This window comes from Somniosus microcephalus, unplaced genomic scaffold (assembly GCF_052327205.1).
Source record: "Somniosus microcephalus isolate GS21.2 unplaced genomic scaffold, FLI_Smic_1.0 scaffold510, whole genome shotgun sequence".
In the NCBI taxonomy this organism is placed as follows: Eukaryota; Metazoa; Chordata; class Chondrichthyes; order Squaliformes; family Somniosidae; genus Somniosus; species Somniosus microcephalus.
Window position 1 is genome coordinate 761 of NW_028225697.1, and position 19,639 is coordinate 20,399.

At 45.8% G+C, this 19,639-nt stretch overlaps 10 non-coding genes across 10 annotated transcripts; 4 read left to right on the top strand and 6 right to left on the bottom strand.

Moving 5' to 3' along the window:
- The first annotated feature begins 5,455 nt into the window (after nt 1-5,455).
- Nucleotides 5,456-5,529, top strand: trnat-agu (transfer RNA threonine (anticodon AGU)). Its single transcript has one exon. It is a non-coding gene; the product is annotated as a tRNA-Thr (tRNA).
- A 1,210-nt stretch (nt 5,530-6,739) lies between these two features.
- On the bottom strand, nt 6,740-6,821 carry trnas-uga (transfer RNA serine (anticodon UGA)). The gene has a single exon. It is a non-coding gene; the product is annotated as a tRNA-Ser (tRNA).
- A 2,388-nt stretch (nt 6,822-9,209) lies between these two features.
- trnas-uga (transfer RNA serine (anticodon UGA)) lies at nt 9,210-9,291 on the bottom strand. Its single transcript has one exon. It is a non-coding gene; the product is annotated as a tRNA-Ser (tRNA).
- Nucleotides 9,292-10,402: 1,111 nt separating this feature from the next.
- trnat-agu (transfer RNA threonine (anticodon AGU)) lies at nt 10,403-10,476 on the top strand. The gene has a single exon. It is a non-coding gene; the product is annotated as a tRNA-Thr (tRNA).
- A 1,210-nt stretch (nt 10,477-11,686) lies between these two features.
- On the bottom strand, nt 11,687-11,768 carry trnas-uga (transfer RNA serine (anticodon UGA)). The gene has a single exon. It is a non-coding gene; the product is annotated as a tRNA-Ser (tRNA).
- A 1,110-nt stretch (nt 11,769-12,878) lies between these two features.
- Nucleotides 12,879-12,952, top strand: trnat-agu (transfer RNA threonine (anticodon AGU)). Its single transcript has one exon. It is a non-coding gene; the product is annotated as a tRNA-Thr (tRNA).
- Nucleotides 12,953-14,162: 1,210 nt separating this feature from the next.
- Nucleotides 14,163-14,244, bottom strand: trnas-uga (transfer RNA serine (anticodon UGA)). The gene has a single exon. It is a non-coding gene; the product is annotated as a tRNA-Ser (tRNA).
- A 2,394-nt stretch (nt 14,245-16,638) lies between these two features.
- trnas-uga (transfer RNA serine (anticodon UGA)) lies at nt 16,639-16,720 on the bottom strand. The gene has a single exon. It is a non-coding gene; the product is annotated as a tRNA-Ser (tRNA).
- Nucleotides 16,721-17,831: 1,111 nt separating this feature from the next.
- On the top strand, nt 17,832-17,905 carry trnat-agu (transfer RNA threonine (anticodon AGU)). Its single transcript has one exon. It is a non-coding gene; the product is annotated as a tRNA-Thr (tRNA).
- A 1,203-nt stretch (nt 17,906-19,108) lies between these two features.
- trnas-uga (transfer RNA serine (anticodon UGA)) lies at nt 19,109-19,190 on the bottom strand. The gene has a single exon. It is a non-coding gene; the product is annotated as a tRNA-Ser (tRNA).
- Between the last annotated feature and the right edge of the window lie 449 nt (nt 19,191-19,639).

Sequence of the window (19,639 nt, forward strand, 5' to 3'; positions counted from 1 at the left end):
GAGAGAGACTGGGAGTGTGTGAGAAAGAGAGTCTGGGAGTGTGAGAGAGAGAGAGATTGGGAGTGTGAGAGAGTGAGAGACTGGGAGTGTGAGAGAGATAGGGACTGGGAGTGTGAGTGAGAGATCGGGAGTGTGAGAGAGAGAGAGACTGGGAGTGTGAGAGAAAGATTGGGAGTGTGAGAGAGAGAGATTGGGAGTGTGAGAGAGAGAGAGATTGGGAATGTGAGAGAGAGAGAGAGACTGGGAATGTGTGAGAAAGAGAGACTGGGAGTGTGAGAGAGAGAGACTGGGAGTGTGAGAGAGAGAGAGATTGGGAGTGAGAGAGAGAGAGATTGGGAGTGTGAGAGAGAGAGAGATTGGGAGTGTGAGAGAGAGAGAGAGAGAGATTGGGAGTGTGAGAGAGAGAGAGATTGGGAGTGAGAGAGAGAGAGATTGGGAGTGTGAGAGAGAGAGAGAGATTGGGAGTGTGAGAGACAGATTGGAAGTGTGAGAGAGAGATTGGGAGTGTGAGAGAGAGAGCCTGGGTGTGTGAGAGAGAGAGACTGGGAGTGTGAGAGAGAGATTGGGAGTGTGAGAGAGAGAGACTGGGAGAGGGAGAGAGAGAGAGATTGGGAGTGAGAGTGAGAGAGAGAGATTGGGAGTGTGAGAGATAGAGAGAGATTGGGAGTGTGAGAGAGGGAGAGATTGGGAATGTGAGAGAGAGAGAGAGAGAGATTGGGAGTGTGAGAGAGAGAGAGATAGATTCGGAGTGTGAGAGAGAGAGAGATTGGGAGTGTGAGAGAGAGAGACTGGGAGTGTGAGAGAGAGAGAGATTGCTAGCGTGAGAGAGATTGGGAGCGTGAGAGAGAGAGAGATTGGGAGTGAGAGAGAGAGAGAGTTTGGGAGTGTGAGAGAGAGATTGGGAGTGTGAGAGAGAGATTGGGAGTGTGAGAGAGATTGGGAGTGTGAGAGAGAGATTGGGAGTGTGAGAGAGAGAGAGATTGGGAGTGTGAGAGAGAGAGAGATTGGGAGTGTGAGAGAGAGATTGGGAGTGTGACAGTGAGAGAGATTGGGAGTGAGAGAGAGAGAGATTGGGAGTGTGAGAGAGAGATTGTGAGTGTGAGAGAGAGAGAGAGATTGGGAGTGTGAGAGAGAGAGAGATTGGGAGCGTGAGAGAGAGAGAGAGAGAGATTGGGAGTGTGAGAGAGAGAGAGATTGGGAGTGAGAGAGAGAGGGAGATTGGGAGTGTGAGAGAGAGAGAGAGATTGGGAGTGTGAGAGACAGATTGGAAGTGTGAGAGAGAGCTTGGGAGTGTGACAGAGAGATTGGGAGTGTGAGAGAGAGAGACTGGGAGTGAGAGAGAGAGAGAGATTGGGAGTGAGAGAGAGAGAGAGAGAGATTGGGAGTGCGAGAGAGAGAGAGATTGGGAGTGTGAGAGAGAGAGAGATTAGGAGTGTGAGAGAGAGAGAGAGAGATTGGGAGTTTGAGAGAGAGAGAGAGAGATTGGGAGTGAGAGAGAGAGAGAGATTGGGAGTGTGAGAGAGAGAGACTGGGAGTGTGAGAGAGAGAGAGATTGCTAGCGTGAGAGAGAGAGATTGGGAGCGTGAGAGAGAGAGATTGGGAGTGAGAGAGAGAGAGAGTTTGGGAGTGTGAGAGAGAGATTGGGAGTGTGAGAGAGAGATTGGGAGTGTGAGAGAGATTGGGAGTGTGAGAGAGAGAGATTGGGAGTGTGAGAGAGAGAGATATTGGGAGTGTGAGAGAGAGAGATTGGGAGTGTGAGAGAGAGAGAGATTGGGAGTGTGAGACAGAGTCTGGGAGTGTGAGAGAGAGAGAGATTGGGAGTGGGAGAGAGAGAGATTGGGAATGTGAGAGAGAGAGAGAGACTGGGAGTGTGTGAGAAAGAGAGACTGGGAGTGTGAGAGAGAGAGAGATTGGGAGTGTGAGAGAGAGAGAGACTGGGAGTGTGAGAGAGAGAGAGACCGGGAGTGTGAGAGAAAGATTGGGAGTGTGAGAGAGAGAGATTGGGAGTGTGAGAGAGAGAGAGATTGGGAATGTGAGAGAGAGAGAGACTGGGAGTGTGTGAGAAAGAGAGACTGGGAGTGTGAGAGAGAGAGATATTGGGAGTGTGAGAGAGAGAGATTGGGAGTGTGAGAGAGAGAGAGATTGGGAGTGTGAGACAGAGTCTGCGAGTGTGAGAGAGAGAGAGATTGGGAGTGGGAGAGAGAGAGAGATTGGGAATGTGAGAGAGAGAGAGAGACTGGGAGTGTGTGAGAAAGAGAGACTGGGAGTGTGAGAGAGAGAGAGATTGGGAGTGTGAGAGAGAGAGACACTGGGAGTGTGAGAGAGAGAGGGACTGGGAGTGTGAGAGAGAGATTGGGAGTGTGAGAGAGAGAGAGACTGGGAGTCTGAGAGAAAGATTGGGAGTGTGAGAGAGAGAGATTGGGAGTGTGAGAGAGAGAGAGATTGGGAATGTGAGAGAGAGAGAGAGACTGGGAGTGTGTGAGAAAGAGAGACTGGGAGTGTGAGAGAGAGAGACTGGGAGTGTGAGAGAGAGAGAGATTGGGAGTGTGAGAGAGAGAGAGATTGGGAGAGTGAGAGAGAGAGAGAGAGAGATTGGGAGTGTGAGAGAGAGAGATATTGGGAGTGTGAGAGAGAGAGATTGGGAGTGTGAGAGAGAGAGAGATTGGGAGTGTGAGAGAGAGTCTGGGAGTGTGAGAGAGAGAGAGATTGGGAGTGGGAGAGAGAGAGAGATTGGGAATGTGAGAGAGAGAGAGAGACTGGGAGTGTGTGAGAAAGAGAGTCTGGGAGTGTGAGAGAGAGAGAGATTGGGAGTGTGAGAGAGTGAGAGACTGGGAGTGTGAGAGAGATAGGGACTGGGAGTGTGAGTGAGAGATTGGGAGTGTGAGAGAGAGAGAGACTGGGAGTGTGAGAGAAAGATTGGGAGTGTGAGAGAGAGAGATTGGGAGTGTGAGAGAGAGAGAGATTGGGAATGTGAGAGAGAGAGAGAGACTGGGAGTGTGTGAGAAAGAGAGACTGGGAGTGTGAGAGAGAGAGACTGGGAGTGTGAGAGAGAGAGAGATTGGGAGTGTGAGAGAGAGAGAGATTGGGAGTGTGAGAGAGAGAGAGAGAGAGATTGGGAGTGTGAGAGAGAGAGAGAGAGATTGGGAGTGTGAGAGAGAGAGAGAGATTGGGAGTGTGAGAGACAGATTGGAAGTGTGAGAGAGAGATTGGGAGTGTGAGAGAGAGAGCCTGGGTGTGTGAGAGAGAGAGACTGGGAGTGTGAGAGAGAGATTGGGAGTGTGAGAGAGAGAGACTGGGAGAGGGAGAGAGAGAGAGATTGGGAGTGAGAGTGAGAGAGAGAGATTGGGAGTGTGAGAGATAGAGAGAGATTGGGAGTGTGAGAGAGGCAGAGATTGGGAATGTGAGAGAGAGAGAGAGAGAGAGATTGGGAGTGTGAGAGAGAGAGAGAGAGATTCGGAGTGTGAGAGAGAGAGAGATTGGGAGTGTGAGAGAGAGAGACTGGGAGTGTGAGAGAGAGAGAGATTGCTAGCGTGAGAGAGAGATTGGGAGCGTGAGAGAGAGAGAGATTGGGAGTGAGAGAGAGAGTGAGTTTGGGAGTGTGAGAGAGAGATTGGGAGTGTCGGCCTTCGGAACCAATGCAGCCCGATTATACAAGAAAATTCCTTGGGAAATGAAGCTTCAAACTTTTCAAACAAATCGTTTTATTGACATAATAATACAAGTTTTACAGAGAGAGACTTGTACAACCTCAGTGGTGCAACTCAAAACTCAGAATGTTCAATTCTTCTGCTTCGGGAGAGGGAGAGATGAATTATGAGTTGGTGTCCTCCTTGTTTTTTTTCTGGTCAGTGTTCCAGATCTCCACTCCGTTTGTCTGTCTCCTGGCCTGTCTCCTGGAATGTGTTCTGCTTTTCACTTTCGAATGGCAGCTCTTGTACCATTGCTGCTGACAGAAAAAAGCCTTCCAGTGACTTTCCATTCTCTCTCTCCCATGGATACACAGACTGATGCTACCGGACAGCACCGAGTTTATGGGAAGTTACCTCAGAGACTGTCGAGGCCTCCTTATCTGGAGCTTCCAGACAATCTGCAGAAAACCTTTGGAATTCGGTCAGCAAACCTTCTTGAAGTAAGTGATCCAGTTGTCTCGGCAATCCTTTATTTTCCTTAAAACCGGCATTGAAAATTCCAAAATCCTCCCAGAGGGAGCAGATTGAAGAAAATAATTTACTTGACGTAATTAATTATCATAATGAGAAAACCCGCTGCGAGCAGGGCTCGTATCTGCGCGGGGAAACCCCATTGGATTTCAAGTCCAACGCATTAACCACTCGGCCATCGCAGCCGCGAAAATGTCGGCTCCAAGATACTAAATTCTCAAATCGCTGACCCTGTTTATTGTTGGCGATGACGGTTTCGTGATATTTAATTTGCTGCAAATTCAGCAAGTCCAGAAGAATCGCAGCGGTCATTACATTAAAAGAAAACTTCCGATATTTAACGGAATGTAAGACCTTGAGAACAGTATGGAATATTCTGCAGGGTAATGAAAATAAACAGCAGAAACATTGTGTTCTGCTCCCACATGACACAGATCAGCCACAGCCTCTGCTCCCTGCCCGCCGGCTGCAGAAACCTTGTCTCCAGATTAGAAACTGATTCTAGGTCGGAGATAAATATTCAGGGTAGAGCCTAAACACAGCGGGTGGGATCAAATAATAAAGCAGTTATTTTAGACCAGAGACAGCGATAAATGTCCTATATTGCTCACATGCATCAATTTGTGAATCTGACATTAAATGGGTTGAAATACAGTGGGGGGATTTAAATTAGATTCGGGCCAATAGTTTCCAAGTTGATCTTTCCTGTGTCTCTCTTGCCTCTCTGCCCCCTTCCTCCCACAGGCTGCCGGTTTTTAAACCTTGTTTTAAATCTGCTGCTTGCTGGGCCAGTGCATTCCACAGTCTCACAACCCTTTCTACAAATACCCTTTCAGTGCTTGACTTCTCTGTTTATTAGTTATGAATCACCTTGAGGTGCAATGGTGGCGTTTGTGACGTCAGATTAAAAGGCAGGCTATTGGAAACACGTTGGAGTCACAGTTTCTTTGCACAGAATTGAAACTGAAACTTTTAAGATGGAATATTGTATTTGCTGCATCACAGTAAACAATATCGTGTTCTAACTGTTGGCTTATTTGTTCCCCAGTGTCAGAGGAAGAGTTGTCTGATCCCCCCATTTATTTCATATAAGACACAAACATAGGGTAATCATTCAGAATCACCACACAGATTGACACTGAGATAAATTAAGCGGGAGATACAGAGAGCAATGGGACATATGGCGGAGTGGACAAGAGAGCTGGAGAAATAAGAAACGGCCTGAGAGTCCAGAAGACAGTGACCGGAAGCTGATAGACATCTGTGAGTGGGGGCGAACAGTTGTGCCAGCATTCGGCCCCGTGGCTTAGCTGGTCAAAGCGTCTGTCTAGTAAACAGGAGATCCTGGGTTCGATTCCCAGCGGGGCCTATTTTTAAAGAATCTCCAGGGGTGAGTTTCTTCTCGTGTGAAAAGGCTACAATTCTTTTAAATGTAACTGTGCCTGCACCAGTTCCCATTCTGGATGAAGGCTCCAGTGGCTGCGAGCCATGCGCTGAATTTCACCGCTTCTGTATTTCTGCCGGTGCTGGTTTTGGACTCTTCACCAAAAATCCCTGTTTCCTAAGCAGTGCCATGCGATACTTTGCAGAGCTCCAGTTGTTGATGTGTGGTGCCGTGCTCGTATAGTGATTAATAATCTGCATTCTGGCCGCAGCAACTTCGGCTCCAAACCGAAACATAACGCAGACTTTTCTTCCGTCCACAATCAATAGCTCTCGTTTACTTACCCCCTTCAATTTCATTGTAATTTTCCTGCGGTATTTCCTTAATCTAACATTCACTTTCAGCCACTTAAACTGCTAAGTATGCTCTGCTACCACCGCTCTTCCTGGGCCACATGTCCCATACGCCCCAATCTGAGTTGGTGCTTTGAAACCAGTCGATACATTTAGACCTGCGGGACCTCTCGACAGTCAAGTTCTGCGAAAGCAGAGCCGGCATTCGGAACCAATGCAGCCCGATTATACAAGAAAATTCCTTGGGAAATGAAGCTTCAAACTTTTCAAACAAATCGTTTTATTGACATAATAATACAAGTTTTACAGAGAGAGACTTGTACAACCTCAGTGGTGCAACTCAAAACTCAGAATGTTCAATTCTTCTGCTTCGGGAGAGGGAGAGATGAATTATGAGTTGTTGTCCTCCTTGTTTTTTTTCTGGTCAGTCTTCCAGATCTCCACTCCGTTTGTCTGTCTCCTGGCCTGTCTCCTGGAATGTGTTCTGCTTTTCACTTTAGAATGGCAGCTCTTCTACCATTGCTGCTGACAGAAACCAGCCTTCCAGTGACTTTCCATTCTCTCTCTCCCATGGATACACAGACTGATGCTACCGGACAGCACCGAGTGTATGGGAAGGTACCTCAGAGACTGTCGAGGCCTCCTTATCTGGAGCTTCCAGACAATCTGCAGAAAACCTTTGGAATTCGGTCAGCAAACCTTCTTGAAGTAAGTGACCCAGTTCTCTCGGCAATCCTTTATTTTCCTTAAAACCGGCATTGAAAATTCCAAAATCCTCCCAGAGGGAGCAGATTGAAGAAAATAATTTACTTGACGTAATTAATTATCATAATGAGAAAACCCGCTGCGAGCAGAGCTCGAACCTGCGCGGGGAAACCCCATTGGATTTCAAGTCCAACGCCTTAACCACTCGGCCATCGCAGCCGCGAAAATGTCGGCTCCAAGATACTAAATTCTCAAATCGCTGACCCTGTTTATTGTTGGCGATGACTGTTTCGTGATATTTAATTTGATGCAAATTCAGCAAGTCCAGAAGAATCGCAGCGGTCATTACAACAAAAGAAAACTTCCGATATTTAACGGTATGTAAGACCTTGAGAACAGTATGGAATATTCTGCAGGGTAATGAAAATAAACAGCAGAAACATTGTGTTCTGCTCCCACATGACACAGATCAGCCACAGCCTCTGCTCCCTGCCCGCCGGCTGCAGAAACCTTGTCTCCAGATTAGAAACGGATTCTAGGTCGGAGTTAAATATTCAGGGTAGAGCCTAAACACAGCGGGTGGGATCAAATAATAAAGCAGTTATTTTAGACCAGAGACAGCGATAAATGTCCTATATTGCTCACATGCATCAATTTGTGAATCTGACATTAAATGGGTTGAAATACAATGGGGGGATTTAAAGTAGATTCGGGCCAATAGTTTCAAAGTTGATCTTTCCTGTGTCTCTCTTGCCTCTCTGCCCCCTGCCTCCCACAGGCTGCCGGTTTTTAAACCTTGTTTTAAATCTGCTGCTTGCTGGGCCAGTGCATTCCACAGTCTCACAACCCTTTCTACAAATGCCCTTTCAGTGCTTGACTTCTCTGTTTATTAGTTATGAATCACCTTGAGGTGCAATGGTGGCGTTTGTGACGTCAGATTAAAAGGCAGGCTATTGGAAACACGTTGGAGTCACAGATTCTTTGCACAGAATTGAAACTGAAACTTTTAAGATGGAATATTGTATTTGCTGCATCACAGTAAACAATATCGTGTTCTAACTGTTGGCTTATTTGTTCCCCAGTGTCAGAGGAAGAGTTGTCTGATCCCCCCATTTATTTCATATAAGACACAAACATAGGGTAATCATTCAGAATCACCACACAGATTGACACTGAGATAAATTAAGCGGGAGATACAGAGAGCAATGGGACATATGGCGGAATGGACAAGAGAGCTGGAGAAAAAAGAAACGGCCTGAGAGTCCAGAAGACAGTGACCGGAAGCTGATAGACATCTGTGAGTGGGGGCGAGAAGTTGTGCCAGCGTTCGGACCCGTGGCTTAGCTGGTCAAAGCGTCTGTCTAGTAAACAGGAGATCCTGGGTTCGATTCCCAGCAGGGCCTATTTTTAAAGAATCTCCAGGGGTGAGTTTCTTCTCGTGTGAAAAGGCTACAATTCTTTTAAATGTAACTGTGCCTGCACCAGTTCCCATTCTGGATGAAGGCTCCAGTGGCTGCGAGCCATGCGTTGAATTTCACCGCTTCTGTATTTCTGCCGGTGCTGATTTTGGACTCTTCACCAAAAATCCATGTTTCCTGAGCAGTGCCATGCGATACTTTGCAGAGCTCCAGTTGTTGATGTGTGGTGCCGTGCTCGTATAGTGATTAATAATCTGCATTCTGGCCGCAGCAACTTCGGCTCCAAACCGAAACATAACGCAGACTTTTCTTCCGTCCACAATCAATAGCTCTCGTTTACTTTCCCCCTTCAATTTCATTGTAATTTTCCTGCGGTATTTCCTTAATCTAACATTCACTTTCAGCCACTTAAACTGCTAAGTATGCTCTGCTACCACCGCTCTTCCTGGGCCACATGTCCCATACGCCCCAATCTGAGTTGGTGCTTTGAAACCAGTCGATACATTTAGACCTGCGGGACCTCCCGATAGTCAAGCTCTGCGAAAGCAGAGCCGGCCTTCGGAACCAATGCAGCCGATTCAGAAAATTCCTTGGCAAATGAAGCTTCAAACTTTTCAAACAAATCGTTTTATTGACATAATAATACAAGTTTTACAGAGAGAGACTTGTACAAACTCAGTGGTGCAACTCCAAACTCAGAATGTTCAATTCTACTGCTTCGGGAGAGGGAGAGATGAATTATGAGTTGGTGTCCTCCTTGTTTTTTTTCTGGTCAGTCTTCCAGATCTCCACTCCGTTTGTCTGTCTCCTGGCCTGTCTCCTGGAATGTGTTCTGCTTTTCACTTTAGAATGGCAGCTCTTGTACCATTGCTGCTGACAGAAACAAGCCTTCCAGTGACTTTCCATTCTCTCTCTCCCTTGGATACACAGACTGATGCTACCGGACAGCACCGAGTGTATGGGAAGGTACCTCAGAGACTGTCGAGGCCTCCTTATCTGGAGCTTCCAGACAATCTGCAGAAAACCTTTGGAATTCGGTCAGCAAACCTTCTTGAAGTAAGTGATCCAGTTCTCTCGGCAATCCTTTATTTTCCTTAAAACCGCATTGAAAATTCCAAAATCCTCCCAGAGGGAGCAGATTGAAGAAGATAATTTACTTGACGTAATTAATTATCATAATGAGAAAACCCGCTGCGAGCAGGGCTCGAACCTGCGCGGGGAAACCCCATTGGATTTCAAGTCCAACGCCTTAACCACTCGGCCATCGCAGCCGCAAAAATGTCGGCTTCAAGGTACTAAATTCTCAAATCGCTGACCCTGTTTATTGTTGGCGATGACGGTTTCGTGATATTTAATTTGCTGCAAATTCAGCAAGTCCAGAAGAATCGCAGCGGTCATTACAGTAAAAGAAATCTTCCGATATTTAACGGTATGTAAGACCTTGAGAACAGTATGGAATATTCTGCAGGGTAATGAAAATAAACAGCAGAAACATTGTGTTCTGCTCCCACATGACACAGATCAGCCACAGCCTCTGCTCCCTGCCCGCCGGCTGCAGAAACCTTGTCTCCGGATTAGAAACTGATTCTAGGTCGGAGATAAATATTCAGGGTAGAGCCTAAACACAGCGGGTGGGATCAAATAATAAAGCAGTTATTTTAGACCAGAGACAGCGATAAATGTCCTATATTGCTCACATGCATCAATTTGTGAATCTGACATTAAATGGGTTGAAATACAGTGGGGGGATTTAAAGTAGATTCGGGCCAATAGTTTCCAAGTTGATCTTTCCTGTGTCTCTCTTGCCTCTCTGCCCCCTTCCTCCCACAGAGCTGCCGGTTTTTAAACCTTGTTTTAAATCTGCTGCTTGCTGGGCCAGTGCATTCCACAGTCTCACAACCCTTTCTGCAAATACCCTTTCAGTGCTTGACTTCTCTGTTTATTAGTTATGAATCACCTTGAGGTGCAATGGTGGCGTTTGTGACGTCAGATTAAAAGGCAGGCTATTGGAAACACGTTGGAGTCACAGTTTCTTTGCACAGAATTGAAACTGAAACTTTTAAGATGGAATATTGTATTTGCTGCATCACAGTAAACAATATCGTGTTCTAACTGTTGGCTTATTTGTTCCCCAGTGTCAGAGGAAGAGTTGTCTGATCCCCCCATTTATTTCATATAAGACACAAACATAGGGTAATCATTCAGAATCACCACACAGATTGACACTGAGATAAATTAAGCGGGAGATACAGAGAGCAATGGGACATATGGCGGAATGGACAAGAGAGCTGGAGAAATAAGAAACGGCCTGAGAGTCCAGAAGACAGTGACCGGAAGATGATAGACATCAGTGAGTGGGGGCGAGAAGTTGTGCCAGCGTTCGGCCCCGTGGCTTAGCTGGTCAAAGCGTCTGTCTAGTAAACAGGAGATCCTGGGTTCGATTCCCAGCGGGGCCTATTTTTAAAGAATCTCCAGGGGTGAGTTTCTTCTCGTGTGAAAAGGCTACAATTCTTTTAAATGTAACTGTACCTGCACCAGTTCCCATTCTGGATGAAGGCTCCAGTGGCTGCGAGCCATGCGTTGAATTTCACCGCCTCTGTATTTCTGCCGGTGCTGATTTTGGACTCTTCACCAAAAATCCCTGTTTCCTAAGCAGTGCCATGCGATACTTTGCAGAGCTCCAGTTGTTGATGTGTGGTGCCGTGCTCGTATAGTGATTAATAATCTGCATTCTGGCCGCAGCAACTTCGGCTCCAAATCGAAACATAACGCAGACTTTTCTTCCGTCCACAATCAATAGCTCTCGTTTACTTTCCCCCTTCAATTTCATTGTAATTTTCCTGCGGTATTTCCTTAATCTAACATTCACTTTCAGCCACTTAAACTGCTAAGTATGCTCTGCTACCACCGCTCTTCCTGGGCCACATGTCCCATACGCCCCAATCTGAGTTGGTGCTTTGAAACCAGTCGATACATTTAGACCTGCGGGACCTCTCGACAGTCAAGTTCTGCGAAAGCAGAGCCGGCCTTCGGAACCAATGCAGCCCGATTATACAAGAAAATTCCTTGGGAAATGAAGCTTCAAACTTTTCAAACAAATCGTTTTATTGACATAATAATACAAGTTTTACAGAGAGAGACTTGTACAACCTCAGTGGTGCAACTCAAAACGCAGACTGTTCAATTCTTCTGCTTCGGGAGAGGGAGAGATGAATTATGAGTTGTTGTCCTCCTTGTTTTTTTTCTGGTCAGTCTTCCAGATCTCCACTCCGTTTGTCTGTCTCCTGGCCTGTCTCCTGGAATGTGTTCTGCTTTTCACTTTAGAATGGCAGCTCTTGTACCATTGCTGCTGACAGAAACCAGCCTTCCAGTGACTTTCCATTCTCTCTCTCCCATGGATACACAGACTGATGCTACCGGACAGCACCGAGTGTATGGGAAGTTACCTCAGAGACTGTCGAGGCCTCCTTATCTGGAGCTTCCAGACAATCTGCAGAAAACCTTTGGAATTCGGTCAGCAAACCTTCTTGAAGTAAGTGATCCAGTTCTCTCGGCAATCCTTTATTTTCCTTAAAACCGGCATTGAAAATTCCAAAATCCTCCCAGAGGGAGCAGATTGAAGAAAATAATTTACTTGACGTAATTAATTATCATAATGAGAAAACCCGCTGCGAGCAGGGCTCGAACCTGCGCGGGGAAACCCCATTGGATTTCAAGTCCAACGCCTTAACCACTCGGCCATCGCAGCCGCAAAAATGTCGGCTTCAAGGTACTAAATTCTCAAATCGCTGACCCTGTTTATTGTTGGCGATGACGGTTTCGTGATATTTAATTTGCTGCAAATTCAGAAAGTCCAGAAGAATCGCAGCGGTCATTACAGTAAAAGAAATCTTCCGATATTTAACGGTATGTAAGACCTTGAGAACAGTATGGAATATTCTGCAGGGTAATGAAAATAAACAGCAGAAACATTGTGTTCTGCTCCCACATGACACAGATCAGCCACAGCCTCTGCTCCCTGCCCGCCGGCTGCAGAAACCTTGTCTCCAGATTAGAAACTGATTCTAGGTCGGAGATAAATATTCAGGGTAGAGCCTAAACACAGCGGGTGGGATCAAATAATAAAGCAGTTATTTTAGACCAGAGACAGCGATAAATGTCCTATATTGCTCACATGCATCAATTTGTGAATCTGACATTAAATGGGTTGAAATACAGTGGGGGGATTAAAAGTAGATTCGGGCCAATAGTTTCCAAGTTGATCTTTCCTGTGTCTCTCTTGCCTCTCTGCCCCCTTCCTCCCACAGGCTGCCGGTTTTTAAACCTTGTTTTAAATCTGCTGCTTGCTGGGCCAGTGCATTCCACAGTCTCACAACCCTTTCTACAAATACCCTTTCAGTGCTTGACTTCTCTGTTTATTAGTTATGAATCACCTTGAGGTGCAATGGTGGCGTTTGTGACGTCAGATTAAAAGGCAGGCTATTGGAAACACGTTGGAGTCACAGATTCTTTGCACAGAATTGAAACTGAAACTTTTAAGATGGAATATTGTATTTGCTGCATCACAGTAAACAATATCGTGTTCTAACTGTTGGCTTATTTGTTCCCCAGTGTCAGAGGAAGAGTTGTCTGATCCCCCCATTTATTTCATATAAGACACAAACATAGGGTAATCATTCAGAATCACCACACAGATTGACACTGAGATAAATTAAGCGGGAGATACAGAGAGCAATGGGACATATGGCGGAGTGGACAAGAGAGCTGGAGAAATAAGAAACGGCCTGAGAGTCCAGAAGACAGTGACCGGAAGCTGATAGACATCTGTGAGTGGGGGCGAGAAGTTGTGCCAGCATTCGGCCCCGTGGCTTAGCTGGTCAAAGCGTCTGTCTAGTAAACAGGAGATCCTGGGTTCGATTCCCAGCGGGGCCTATTTTTAAAGAATCTCCAGGGGTGAGTTTCTTCTCGTGTGAAAAGGCTACAATTCTTTTAAATGTAACTGTACCTGCACCAGTTCCCATTCTGGATGAAGGCTCCAGTGGCTGCGAGCCATGCGTTGAATTTCACCGCCTCTGTATTTCTGCCGGTGCTGATTTTGGACTCTTCACCAAAAATCCCTGTTTCCTAAGCAGTGCCATGCGATACTTTGCAGAGCTCCAGTTGTTGATGTGTGGTGCCGTGCTCGTATAGTGATTAATAATCTGCATTCTGGCCGCAGCAACTTCGGCTCCAAACCGAAACATAACGCAGACTTTTCTTCCGTCCACAATCAATAGCTCTCGTTTACTTTCCCCCTTCAATTTCATTGTAATTTTCCTGCGGTATTTCCTTAATCTAACATTCACTTTCAGCCACTTAAACTGCTAAGTATGCTCTGCTACCACCGCTCTTTCTGGGCCACATGTCCCATACGCCCCAATCTGAGTTGGTGCTTTGAAACCAGTCGATACATTTAGACCTGCGGGACCTCTCGACAGTCAAGTTCTGCGAAAGCAGAGCCGGCCTTCGGAACCAATGCAGCCCGATTATACAAGAAAATTCCTTGGGAAATGAAGCTTCAAACTTTTCAAACAAATCGTTTTATTGACATAATAATACAAGTTTTACAGAGAGAGACTTGTACAACCTCAGTGGTGCAACTCAAAACGCAGAATGTTCAATTCTTCTGCTTCGGGAGAGGGAGAGATGAATTATGAGTTGTTGTCCTCCTTGTTTTTTTTCTGGTCAGTCTTCCAGATCTCCACTCCGTTTGTCTGTCTCCTGGCCTGTCTCCTGGAATGTGTTCTGCTTTTCACTTTAGAATGGCAGCTCTTGTACCATTGCTGCTGACAGAAACCAGCCTTCCAGTGACTTTCCATTCTCTCTCTCCCATGGATACACAGACTGATGCTACCGGACAGCACCGAGTGTATGGGAAGTTACCTCAGAGACTGTCGAGGCCTCCTTATCTGGAGCTTCCAGACAATCTGCAGAAAACCTTTGGAATTCGGTCAGCAAACCTTCTTGAACTAAGTGATCCAGTTCTCTCGGCAATCCTTTATTTTCCTTAAAACCGGCATTGAAAATTCCAAAATCCTCCCAGAGGGAGCAGATTGAAGAAAATAATTTACTTGACGTAATTAATTATCATAATGAGAAAACCCGCTGCGAGCAGGGCTCGAACCTGCGCGGGGAAACCCCATTGGATTTCAAGTCCAAAGCCTTAACCACTCGGCCATCGCAGCCGCGAAAATGTCGGCTTCAAGGTACTAAATTCTCAAATCGCTGACCCTGTTTATTGTTGGCGATGACGGTTTCGTAATATTTAATTTGCTGCAAATTCAGCAAGTCCAGAAGAATCGCAGCGGTCATTACAGTAAAAGAAATCTTCCGATATTTAACGGTATGTAAGACCTTGAGAACAGTATGGAATATTCTGCAGGGTAATGAAAATAAACAGCAGAAACATTGTGTTCTGCTCCCACATGACACAGATCAGCCACAGCCTCTGCTCCCTGCCCGCCGGCTGCAGAAACCTTATCTCCAGATTAGAAACTGATTCTAGGTCGGAGATAAATATTCAGGGTAGAGCCTAAACACAGCGGGTGGGATCAAATAATAAAGCAGTTATTTTAGACCAGAGACAGCGATAAATGTCCTATATTGCTCACATGCATCAATTTGTGAATCTGACATTAAATGGGTTGAAATACAGTGGGGGGATTTAAAGTAGATTCGGGCCAATAGTTTCCAAGTTGATCTTTCCTGTGTCTCTCTTGCCTCTCTGCCCCCTTCCTCCCACAGGCTGCCGGTTTTTAAACCTTGTTTTAGATCTGCTGCTTGCTGGGCCAGTGCATTCCACAGTCTCACAACCCTTTCTACAAATACCCTTTCAGTGCTTGACTTCTCTGTTTATTAGTTATGAATCACCTTGAGGTGCAATGGTGGCGTTTGTGACGTCAGATTAAACGGCAGGCTATTGGAAACACGTTGGAGTCACAGTTTCTTTTGCACAGAATTGAAACTGAAACTTTTAAGATGGAATATTGTATTTGCTGCATCACAGTAAACAATATCGTGTTCTAACTGCTGGCTTATTTGTTCCCCAGTGTCAGAGGAAGAGTTGTCTGATCCCCCCATTTATTTCATATAAGACACAAACATAGGGTAATCATTCAGAATCACCACACAGATTGACACTGAGATAAATTAAGCGGGAGATACAGAGAGCAATGGGACATATGGCGGAATGGACAAGAGAGCTGGAGAAATAAGAAATGGCCTGAGAGTCCAGAAGACAGTGACCGGAAGCTGATAGACATCTGTGAGTGGGGGCGAGAAATTGTGCCAGCGTTCGGCCCCGTGGCTTAGCTGGTCAAAGCGTCTGTCAATAAACAGGCGACCCTGGGTTCGATTCCCAGCGGGGCCTATTTTTAAAGAATCTCCAGGGGTGAGTTTCTTCTCGTGTGAAAAGGCTACAATTCTTTTAAATGTAACTGTGCCTGCACCAGTTCCCATTCTGGATGAAGGCTCCAGTGGCTGCGAGCCATGCGTTGAATTTCACCGCTTCTGTATTTCTGCCGGTGCTGATTTTGGACTCTTCACCAAAAATCCATGTTTCCTAAGCAGTGCCATGCGATACTTTGCAGAGCTCCAGTTGTTGATGTGTGGTGCCGTGCTCGTATAGTGATTAATAATCTGCATTCTGGCCGCAGCAACTTCGGCTCCAAACCGAAACATAACGCAGACTTTTCTTCCGTCCACAATCAATAGCTCTCGTTTACTTTCCCCCTTCAATTTCATTGTAATTTTCCTGCGGTATTTCCTTAATCTAACATTCACTTTCAGCCACTTAAACTGCTAAGTATGCTCTGCTACCACCGCTCTTCCTGGGCCACATGTCCCGTACGCCCCAATCTGAGTTGGTGCTTTGAAACCAGTCGATACATTTAGACCTGCGAGACCTCTCGACAGTCAAGTTCTGCGAAAGCAGAGCCGGCCTTCGGAACCAATGCAGCCCGATTATACAAGAAAATTCCTTGGGAAATGAAGCTTCAAACTTTTCAAACAAATCGTTTTATTGACATAATAATACAAGTTTTACAGAGAGAGACTTGTACAACCTCAGTGGTGCAACTCAAAACTCAGAATGTTCAATTCTTCTGCTTCGGGAGAGGGAGAGATGAATTATGAGTTGGTGTCCTCCTTGTTTTTTTTCTGGTCAGTCTTCCAGATCTCCACTCCGTTTGTCTGTCTCCTGGCCTGTCTCCTGGAATGTGTTCTGCTTTTCACTTTAGAATGGCAGCTCTTGTACCATTGCTGCTGACAGAAACAAGCCTTCCAGTGACTTTCCATTCTCTCTCTCCCATGGATACACAGACTGATGCTACCGGACAGCACCGAGTGTATGGGAAGGTACCTCAGAGACTGTCGAGGCCTCCTTATCTGGAGCTTCCAGACAATCTGCAGAAAACCTTTGGAATTCGGTCAGCAAACCTTCTTGAAGTAAGTGATCCAGTTCTCTCGGCAATCCTTTATTTTCCTTAAAACCGGCATTGAAAATTCCAAAATCCTCCCAGAGGGAGCAGATTGAAGAAAATAATTTACTTGACGTAATTAATTATCATAATGAGAAAACCCGCTGCGAGCAAGGTTAGAACCTGTGCGGGGAAACCCCATTGGATTTCAAGTCCAACGCCTTAACCACTCGGCCATCGCAGCCGCGAAAATGTCGGCGCCAAGATACTAAATTCTCAAATCGCTGACCCTGTTTATTGTTGGCGATGACTGTTTCGTGATATTTAATTTGCTGCAAATTCAGCAAGTCCAGAAGAATCGCAGCGGTCATTACAATAAAAGAAAACTTCCGATATTTAACGGTATGTAAGACCTTGAGAACAGTATGGAATATTCTGCAGGGTAATGAAAATAAACAGCAGAAACATTGTGTTCTGCTCCCACATGACACAGATCAGCCACAGCCTCTGCTCCCTGCCCGCCGGCTGCAGAAACCTTGTCTCCGGATTAGAAACTGATTCTAGGTCGGAGATAAATATTCAGGGTAGAGCCTAAACACAGCGGGTGGGATCAAATAATAAAGCAGTTATTTTAGACCAGAGACAGCGATAAATGTCCTATATTGCTCACATGCATCAATTTGTGAATCTGACATTAAATGGGTTGAAATACAGTGGGGGGATTTAAAGTAGATTCGGGCCAATAGTTTCCAAGTTGATCTTTCCTGTGTCTCTCTTGCCTCTCTGCCCCCTTCCTCCCACAGAGCTGCCGGTTTTTAAACCTTGTTTTAAATCTGCTGCTTGCTGGGCCAGTGCATTCCACAGTCTCACAACCCTTTCTGCAAATACCCTTTCAGTGCTTGACTTCTCTGTTTATTAGTTATGAATCACCTTGAGGTGCAATGGTGGCGTTTGTGACGTCAGATTAAAAGGCAGGCTATTGGAAACACGTTGGAGTCACAGTTTCTTTACACAGAATTGAAACTGAAACTTTTAAGATGGAATATTGTATTTGCTGCATCACAGTAAACAATATCGTGTTCTAACTGTTGGCTTATTTGTTCCCCAGTGTCAGAGGAAGAGTTGTCTGATCCCCCCATTTATTTCATATAAGACACAAACATAGGGTAATCATTCAGAATCACCACACAGATTGACACTGAGATAAATTAAGCGGGAGATACAGAGAGCAATGGGACATATGGCGGAATGGACAAGAGAGCTGGAGAAATAAGAAACGGCCTGAGAGTCCAGAAGACAGTGACCGGAAGATGATAGACATCAGTGAGTGGGGGCGAGAAGTTGTGCCAGCATTCGGCCCCGTGGCTTAGCTGGTCAAAGCGTCTGTCTAGTAAACAGGAGATTCTGGGTTCGATTCCCAGCGGGGCCTATTTTTAAAGAATCTCCAGGGGTGAGTTTCTTCTCGTGTGAAAAGGCTACAATTCTTTTAAATGTAACTGTGCCTGCACCAGTTCCCATTCTGGATGAAGGCTCCAGTGGCTGCGAGCCATGCGTTGAATTTCACCGCTTCTGTATTTCTGCCGGTGCTGATTTTGGACTCTTCACCAAAAATCCATGTTTCCTAAGCAGTGCCATGCGATACTTTGCAGAGCTCCAGTTGTTGATGTGTGGTGCCGTGCTCGTATAGTGATTAATAATCTGCATTCTGGCCGCAGCAACTTCGGCTCCAAACCGAAACATAACGCAGACTTTTCTTCCGTCCACAATCAATAGCTCTCGTTTACTTTCCCCCTTCAATTTCATTGTAATTTTCCTGCGGTATTTCCTTAATCTAACATTCACTTTCAGCCACTTAAACTGCTAAGTATGCTCTGCTACCACCGCTCTTCCTGGGCCACATGTCCCATACGCCCCAATCTGAGTTGGTGCTTTGAAACCAGTCGATACATTTAGACCTGCGGGACCTCCCGACAGTCAAGCTCTGCGAAAGCAGAGCCGGCCTTCGGAACCAATGCAGCCGATTCAGAAAATTCCTTGGCAAATGAAGCTTCAAACTTTTCAAACAAATCGTTTTATTGACATAATAATACAAGTTTTACAGAGAGAGACTTGTACAAACTCAGTGGTGCAACTCCAAACTCAGAATGTTCAATTCTACTGCTTCGGGAGAGGGAGAGATGAATTATGAGTTGGTGTCCTCCTGTTTTTTTTCTGGTCAGTCTTCCAGATCTCCACTCCGTTTGTCTGTCTCCTGGCCTGTCTCCTGGAATGTGTTCTGCTTTTCACTTTAGAATGGCAGCTCTTGTACCATTGCTGCTGACAGAAACAAGCCTTCCAGTGACTTTCCATTCTCTCTCTCCCATGGATACACAGACTGATGCTACCGGACAGCACCGAGTGTATGGGAAGGTACCTCAGAGACTGTCGAGGCCTCCTTATCTGGAGCTTCCAGACAATCTGCAGAAAACCTTTGGAATTCGGTCAGCAAACCTTCTTGAAGTAAGTGATCCAGTTCTCTCGGCAATCCTTTATTTTCCTTAAAACCGCATTGAAAATTCCAAAATCCTCCCAAAGGGAGCAGATTGAAGAAAATAATTTACTTGACGTAATTAATTATCATAATGAGAAAACCCGCTGCGAGCAGGGCTCGAACCTGCGCGGGGAAACCCCATTGGATTTCAAGTCCAACGCCTTAACCACTCGGCCATCGCAGCCGCGAAAATGTCGGCTCCAAGATACTAAATTCTCAAATCGCTGACCTTTTTATTGTTGGCGATGACTGTTTCGTGATATTTAATTTGCTGCAAATTCAGCAAGTCCAGAAGAATCGCAGCGGTCATTACAATGAAAGAAAACTTCCGATATTAACGGTATGTAAGACCTTGAGAACAGTATGGAATATTCTGCAGGGTAATGAAAATAAACAGCAGAAACATTGTGTTCTGCTCCCACATGACACAGATCAGCCACAGCCTCTGCTCCCTGCCCGCCGGCTGCAGAAAACTTGTCTCCAGATTAGAAACTGATTCTAGGTCGGAGATAAATATTCAGGGTAGAGCCTAAACACAGCGGGTGGGATCAAATAATAAAGCAGTTATTTTAGACCAGAGACAGCGATAAATGTCCGATATTGCTCACATGCATCAATTTGTGAATCTGACAT